Here is a 6701-nt window from a genome sequence, read left to right on the forward strand (position 1 = left end):
GCTTACAGAGATAGCACAAAAGCTATCTGGGTTAGCTTTTCCCTCGGTACTGTCCGCTTTCCAGCCCCAGCGGGAGCTCCCGCTGCCCGCGGACAGGCTCTTTTGGCAGCCGAGCTCGGCGGGACTTTTCCCTCCAGCGAGTGCCGTGTGTTCAGACCCCGGTGTCCGTCTGACTGTGCTTTGTCCACCTGCCTGTGGATCTGATTTTTGAACTCCCCCCCTCAATCCTGCCGGACCTGAGAACAAATTCCCGATTTGCCCAGTGATCGCATCCACCCTTCCAGAGGCAAATACCTTCACATGGAGGAACGGTCCCTGTCAAACCCAGTGAAACCACTGACAAGGGTGTAAAACACAGTCGTGGTATCACAGCTACACCGAGCTCTGCACTGAACACACACAGAAAGACCTGGAATCAGCCTTTTCCCTGCTCTCTTGCACGAGTTGCCCCCAGGCTGGCTGCAGAGTCTGGCCCGCAGTTGGTAAGAAATATCTACAAACACAACACGATGTTGCTCTCGGAATTTGCTCTTCTCCTCTGAGAGTACATAAAATGTGGAAATAGCTCTCAGCTTCATGCCTCGCCTGCCTGATTCTAAGGGCTTCATTATTTCATTGCCTGTGGGAATGCCCTTTTAATTTGAAATGTTTGTCATAGATTATAGAATTTTTAAACAAACTTGCACATGAAACACTTGACTTAGATCTTTTTTTTTTTTTTCCCCTGCTGTTTGGTGTGGACCTAGCTGAGGAATTAAACTTCAACTGCTTGGAAATAAAGCTGGTGTATCCACAAATTATTCAATGAAAAGGAGAGGAAAAATTGCAATGAATTATAATCAGCCATCTGCAGAGCTGGCTGCCTAATAAAAATGTGTTTCCAAATAGTAAACAGGCCAAAATTAATAACAAATGTTATTTGCAATGAATTATTCTATTAGATCTTCTCCCAACTTTATGGCATTTTTCCTCTCTAAGAAAAGAAACTTATCTTGAATATATGAATTTCCAAACCCATACCCACCCCAGCTGCAACGCAGCCAGATCACTTTATCTAAAATTAGTAAGTGTGATTCCAGCTCCGTGTGTTTGGTGACTTCAAGACACTGTAGCATTTCAGGTATTTCAATGCTCCAACATGTAAGTAGATGCCTGGTGTGTTTTACAAAAGGCTATAAGCAGGTTAGGCCCCCAACACCTCTAGGCAACTACTTACATCATTAGGAACCTAAGTGCCTTTATAAATCTGTGCTCTGATCCAGCTCATTGAAGTCAATGAAAAGAGTTTGCTGACATCAATGGGCTTTGGAGTGGGCCCTGCAGAAGGAGCAAGATCAATGCAAAGTGGTTTGACTTCTTTATGCTGGTTATTATGATACTTTTTTTTTCCTAGACACTTAGAACAATGCTACATTTTCTGTCTGAATAAATGGTCCTTCCAAATGGAGAAAACCAGAAAAGAGAAGTGAAATTGGTGTGAAAGAGCGTAGAGTGTGTATCTGCTGGGTTTGTATCACAGGTCTGCTGCTCGCAACATTTTTCCTGGAAACATTGGTGAGAATCTCAGCTTTCCTTTAAAAAGTCACTAGTTGCCTAGGGAAAATGTGACCAGAGCCTATTTAAAAAGTTTCGGTGTCTAGAAAGCAATAAGCTAAATATATCCTTATTTAAAACAGCCTCACGATATTTAAGGCAAACTTGTGAGTTTTTTTCAGACCCTGACTCATCGTTTCTGCCTGCTGGGGCTGAAAAGGGACCAGAGGCTCCAGAGCCAACAACAGCTCTCAGAGAAGGAAGGTGTCTTACACCTTAGAAAGGGCAATACAGGGAAATAGTGCATAGTTCCACCCCTCTGTACCCCACATTGCTGTAGGCTCTGTTAGTACAGCTGCAAATCTGAGATTCTTTCTTAGCAGACAGGTTTGGGCCTTATTTTTGGAAGAGTTTCTTTCGCTACAAAGACCATTTGATGAACACTGTACTATAAAGCCAGAAAAATTATGTGGCTGATGTCATGGCATCCAGTGCTGAGAACTTACACTTCTTATCTTTTTTAGCCCTGCTGCAAAAATAACCCTTCTCAGGGATAACTTAGAGGGGTTTTTATGTCTTAGAGCTTGGAGCAAAAGGTGCTTTTCATTTTACTCAGCCTCTTGCTCAACTGGCTTAACATTTTTAGTGCAGCCTCTTTTTTTTCCCCCCCCTTAAATTTGTGCCACGTTGATCGATGTGCTCATCTCAGAGCCTTTCCCTGCACCCATCACAGACTCAAAGCCTGGCAGCAGTGGGGTGCCTCGGGGTGCTGGGATCCCTGGGGCAGCTCTGCAGGCCGTGGTGGGCACATGGGTGTGTGGTGACCCTCCCTGGAGGGCTGGCAGGGCACAGGGGAGCGGGGCCACCCCAGCGTGCAGGGCTGTGCGTCGTGCCCGTGACTCGGGGCTCCCTGGCACCAGTCCTGCTGCTGGCATGGGCTCAGCCCCGGGATGGTCCTGGCAGGCTCTCCTCTGTGCTCCTGTTTGCACTCGCTCCTCATCTCACTTGGTTGTTCCTTTCCCCTTTTACCTATTTACTATTTTATTGTTGCTCCCCTCCTGGCCTCCCCCCATGAATGCTCTGCTGCAAGAGTCATTTTGGGTGATGCTTCTGAGAGTGATAGGGCTGGTGCCAAAATCCCCCTCCACCACCACCACCAGCAAGGTTTCCCACTCCAAATGGGCTGGTTTGGGATGCTCTTCATGGGGGCACTGAATAAGCAAACCTGCTCACCGGGAGAGAGCCCTTTGGCGAGCGAGTCTTCGAAGGCTTAAACCGAGCAACCCAAATCCTCTGTCGCTTTGGCAAACAGGAGCTGAAGGTTTTGCTTCCACCATCTATTTCCGGGTGCTTCCATACAATCAGGACAGGGGAAAGCTTCCAGCTCGGGTGCCTCGTGCACGCACAGCCTGTGCCGGCCCCGCTGGAACGGGCTGTATTTTTTCCCCTTTCCCAGTGACCCGTAGCACAGATGGGATCAGGGGTTAAACTGGGAGTATGGTGGAAAAGGGACCGGGGGAGCCCGAGGCTAGCACAGCTTAACAAGTGATTATGAGGTCTGAAGGCAAAGGGAACCGCTGCCTGTCAGGAAGCTGCTGCCGAAGAAAACATCCCATTGTAGGGGGGAGATGGAGTATGGGACAGAGGGGAGAGAAACAGATTGATCACCGAGGGGCGATGTGACCCCGCATGGGCTCCTACAACAAAAGCCCCTTCATCCAAAATGAATAGGAACAATGGCTAATGGGGACAGGCCAGCAGTGGCCCAGGATCTGAGAGCCTGAGGAGAGGGAGGAGGCGATGGCGGGTCCTGTTCTACCCAAATCCTCTATTGAGCTCAGTAATCTCCTGGGCTTTCCCCAGCTCGAAATCACACAGAAAGTTCAAGGACTTTTTGCCTTCAGATTGTAGGGACACGGATTGTCCTGGAGAGCTGGAGAGGTGTGCAGGGGGGGTCAGCTGCTGGGAAGTGCCCTGGAGCAGGGCTGGGGTGCCCTGGGATGTCCCCAGCAGTGGTGGCAGCAGCACTGTGGCTGCTGGCCTTGTCCTGGTGCTCACTGGCTCCTGGGTGGGTTCCAGCTCTACTGAGCTTTTTGGGGCAGAGTGTGGATGCACAGATTCTGACACAGAGAGGTCTCAGCTGAATGCTCCTAAATAATTATAGAAGGAATTGTGATCTTCCTCTTATGGGGTCAACAGGGCCTCCTTAGGTGCAGCATGTGCTGAGGGAGTGCAGGGCAGTGGTGGAGCCATGAGGGCACTGGGAATGGGAGTTGCATCCCCGTGGAGCATCAGCACAGGGGCTGAGCAGGCAGAGATGGGTGCTGGAGATGTGTTGGAGAGCTGAGCAGTGTCTCCAGTGCTGGGGGTTTTGTTGAGAAGGTATCTTGAAACATTGAGCCAGAGACACTAAAAATGTAGAGACAGGATGCTGATTTTATTTTTAATAATTCTGGGGTTTTTTTTTAAGAACAAGAGTATCCACAGGAAATATCATATAGCCCAGGGAAAAAAAAAGAAATTAAAAAAAAGTTTTAAGGGAGTATTTTCACCCTGTACTCACATAACTTGACAAAATTACCTGGCATGTTGCAGAACTTGCAATGCCTGTGCCCAAAAAGCATCAGACTTGGGAGTAGAAAGAGAATGAAATCTGAGTCCTGCTTTGGCTGAGGCAGGAGGCCACGTCACTCTGTACCTGATGCCTGGCATGGCACTGTGTCCACCTTGTACCTGATACCTCCTGCCCAGCAGGGATGGAGAACAGGCCAACTTGATTAGGGAGCTGGCACAAGACATGAGAACATCTGGGAGGCCTCGGGTGGGGAGCATGAATTAGTAAGAACCGGTAAGAGGAGGAGGCTGAATGGGATTCAGAGCCCTGGCGGGAGCTCGGTGCTGGGAGCCATGGTGCCCAACTGCTGCAGGCAGGGTCCTGATTTCTGGACCTGCCCTTCCCAAGGCAGCCATCCTGCTCAGGGTGATGCCTCTGCCATACAGGAGGGCAGAGCACAGGGACAGCTCGTTGATGGCTCAGCCTCCTGTGCTTCCCAACTCCACAGTGACTATGGACCCCCAGGGCCAGCAGGATCATGCCTCTCCCCTCTTTACTGAAGCCACAGCTCCAAGTTGTGGGTTTGGTGACCTATCACTGCTCCAGGCTGCTGTGGTGGTGGGACAGGCTGGGACACAGCAGAGTCAGGGTGAAGCTGGCAGCCTGAATGCTTTGCTGTGATGCTCAGCTCGGTGCCTGCTCCCCCCAGCAACTTCTGCAGCCCACCAAGTGACCAGGGATCCCACCAGGGGCAGGCCCAGAGGAGGAGCAGCCCATGGGCCTCAGCCAATGGCACTCACTGCAACCAGTGAGCTCAGGGGACTGTCAGCACATCTGTTTGATGCCTCAGCCAGCTGAAACACAAAGGCACTTGGGTCAGCATACCCTATGGGCAAGCAACCACCCATCCTGGATGCATAAAGGAGGATCTTTGCACCATGATAATCCCCTCTGTGCAACCCAAGAGCAGGCAAGGACCCCTTTACCCCAGGCAGGGCAGTTCCACGGGGCCATGGTGGGAGTTGCTTGGCTGCAAAGGGCTGTGAGACTGAAAAGTAAGTGCATGGAGAGGTCTGAGAGCCACACTGAGGGTCTGAGTGGTACAATGAGGGGTCTGGGGAAAGAATGAGGGGTCTGGGTGCTGCACTGAGAGGTTTGGAGGCAACACTGAGAGGTCTGGGTGCTTCACCGAGGGGTCTGCAGGCAGCAACGAGGGGTCTGGATGCCACATTGAGGGGTCTGGGTGCTCACTGAGAGCTCTGGGAGCTACATTGAGGGATTTGGGTGCTCATTGAGGGGTCTGGGTGCTGCACTGAGGGGGCTGAGAACTACACTGAGAGGTCTAGGAGCCACGCTGAGGGGTCTGAATGCTCACTGAGGGGTCTGAATGCTCACTGAGGGGTCTGGGTGCTCACTGAGGGGTCTGGGTGCTCACTGAGGGGTCTGGGTGCTCATTGAGGGGTCTGGGTGCTCACTGAGGGGTCTGGGAGCTGAGCCCAGCTCTCACTTGGCTTTTATCGGATGGAGGAAGGCACCTTGCCATTCTGTGGACATCCACCCCTCCCCAGGCAGCAAGGGGCTGTGGGAAGAGGTGGATTGCCAGCTGGAGAGCCAGGAAAGGCAGCAGGGGTGAGGATGCTCCGTGCTCAGCACAAATCCACACACAGGGAAGCTGCACATCAGAAACAACCTGTTACACTCCAGTGCTCATCCATGGAAAAAACACTCAGAGCAGCCCAGCACTGGGCACATCCTGAGGTGTCTATGCCTGCAGTGCTGGACACCCCAAGCAGTGGGATGTTGCTGGGCTGGCAGCCCAGGATGATGAACACCTCCCCAGCATTCCCAACAGCCCTCAGCCACTGCAGGCAAATATTTACAAGAGCTCTCCAAGGGAAACCCATAAACTGCTCCCTGGTATAGCTTCCTGAGGATCACTCCAGACAGCTATATTAGCTGGAACATGAAGTAGTTACACTCCTGCTGCTCTTCCAGTGCTTTTGAAACAGATACTTGTCTCTTTTATTACCTTTGTTTGTGTCTCGTTTTATTTGTGCTCTGCGTGCTTCCTTGTGCTGGGTTTGATATGGTTGTGAGTGGCTATGGGTTGGAACAACAATAAATATCTTCCAGGCCTTTTGGGCTTTTTAATATCATCCTCTATTAAAAAAAAGAAAAAAAGAAAAAAAGAAAAAAAAAAGAAAAGAAATCCAAGCCAGGCAATGGAAACAATACAGGGAAAATTAAATCCTAAATCTGCATTTATGGTTCTACATTAAACACACAGGGAAGGCTGGCTACTGTTGATAAAACTTTTTGTTTCTGTTAAAAATGTGCTTTTGGGGAAAGTGGCATGTTTTATGGGTAGGGGTTGGCTTTGATGAAGATACATACCTGGTAAGGTTTTCCCAGACCAGGATGGACACACCATTTGGAGAAAATGATCCCAGTGACTGGACTGGGGACCAGGTGCACCCTGTGGGAGCTGCCCACACTCACATCCAGCTTCACTTTGTCCCTCCATAAAATGCCTTGTCTCTTTGGGAAGGCTCAGCCAAGCAGCTCTGAAGTTAAAGGGAAGTCTTTTATTGGATATCAGGCAAAGCTTGGAGAG

Source organism: Pipra filicauda, unplaced genomic scaffold, assembly GCF_003945595.2.
Source record: "Pipra filicauda isolate LSUMZ 115617 unplaced genomic scaffold, ASM394559v2 scaffold80_size11013439_pilon, whole genome shotgun sequence".
NCBI lineage: Eukaryota > Metazoa > Chordata > Aves > Passeriformes > Pipridae > Pipra > Pipra filicauda.